The 1,616-nt window shown below is 38.4% G+C and overlaps 1 protein-coding gene across 1 annotated transcript in view; it reads left to right on the top strand.

Moving 5' to 3' along the window:
* LOC117629841 (nucleobase-ascorbate transporter 12) overlaps positions 1 to 1,616 on the top strand; it is a 36,711-nt gene that overhangs the window by 688 nt on the left and 34,407 nt on the right. The gene's annotated exons all lie outside the window — the stretch shown is intronic.

Below are 1,616 nucleotides of genomic sequence, written 5' to 3'. Positions count from 1 at the left end.
CCAGAAACTGCATTGCAGTTTCTGCTTCCATAATTCAATTTCAGAGAGCTTTTTGCTAGGTTTATGGGAATATTATAACTGCTCGTGAAGTCAAACGTGTTTTGATATTCAGTACTGTATTTGCATTTTGATTTCTGGCTGTTTGTAGCAAATTTTGATTTCTGGTTGTTTGGAGCAGATTTTGAACCAGAAACTGCAATGCAGTTTCTGGTTCCATAATTCAATTTCAGAGGGCTTTTTGCTAGGGTTTATGGGAATATTATAACTGCTCATGAAGTCAAACGTGTTTTGATATTAGTTTCAGTGCTTTCTTTGCATTTTGGTTTGATTTCACATCAAATTTTGAGCAGCAGTTTCTGGTTGTTTGTTGCAGATTTTGACCACAAACTGCAGTGCATATCACAAAATGGAACAAGAAATGTCACCACAAAAAGAATGAAGCTGAAAACCAACCAAAGCGCAGAATCAAAACGATGGCTCAAAAGAGTAAACCAAAGCCAAAGCCAAACTATGATCGGAAAGCAAAGCACCCGGACTATGTCCAATTTCGGTGCAATGCCTATGCTTTCAACAACATCATTAGAGACATAAAGGACAAGCTCAATGAAAGGCAGAAGAAGCTTCTCAAGAAAACCCCTTTCTGGAACTTGATCGAGCTGTTTTACCACCAAAGAATCGACATGAATAACATGAATAAGTCGGACCTTGACTTAGTACAGCTGCTCAAGACATTTGATCCGGATACAAAGTCCTTCAAATTTGGAACCAAATCATTCCAAATCACAGGCAATGCAGTGACACAGATTCTAGGACTGCCAAATGAAGGCAAATCTGTCAAACTTGTCAATGATAGGTACACTTCTACCTTCAGAACAAGGCACTTTGGAGAGAAGGGAAAACCATCAAAAAACCAGGTAGAAGCAGAATTACAAAAGACAATTGCCTTGGCAAACCAACCGAAAAAAAAGGCAAAGACAGAGCAAAAGAAAAAAATGAACAAAGGAAAAGAAAAGAAAGAAGCTGAAGACGAAGAAGAAGAAGAAGAAGTCGATTACGACAAGGAGGTGGTCAGCCTAATCTTGATTCTGCTGTGCATAACATTCCTTTTTGCCAACTCTTCATCGACTTTGCATTGGAAATTATTTGAGCACTGTGTGAATCTAGACACACTTTCAAGCTATTTGTGGGCAAGAGCTGTTTCAGCCTACATGAATGAATCCTTGACCACAAAAGCAATAGCAAAAGCAAAGAAGGGAGGAGAAGCCTCTATAGGAGCTGTTTCGGGTTGCACTATCCTAATATTGGTAAGTAAACAGTGGCTTATGCAATGCATTTTGAGTTTTAGGCAATGCAGTTTCCATTTAGTGCAATGCAGTTTCTGTTTTATCCTATGCAGTTTCCAACCTAATTTCTGATATATCTTGTTTTTGAACTGTGCAGTTTCTATTGTGTGAGAGGACAAACATCATACAACCAATCCTTGGCAAGGAGAAAGAAACTCCTGCCATTCTTAAATGGAGTCTTGTGGAACTCCACACAAGATTCAACCAAATAAAGGACTTGAATGACATCGAGGTATGCAATTTATCGCATGTTCTTTTTTAATGTATCTTGAA

This window comes from Prunus dulcis, chromosome 6 (assembly GCF_902201215.1).
Source record: "Prunus dulcis chromosome 6, ALMONDv2, whole genome shotgun sequence".
NCBI lineage: Eukaryota > Viridiplantae > Streptophyta > Magnoliopsida > Rosales > Rosaceae > Prunus > Prunus dulcis.
The sequence above is the reverse complement of the archived record's forward strand: the minus strand, read 5'-3'. Positions and strand labels throughout refer to the sequence as shown.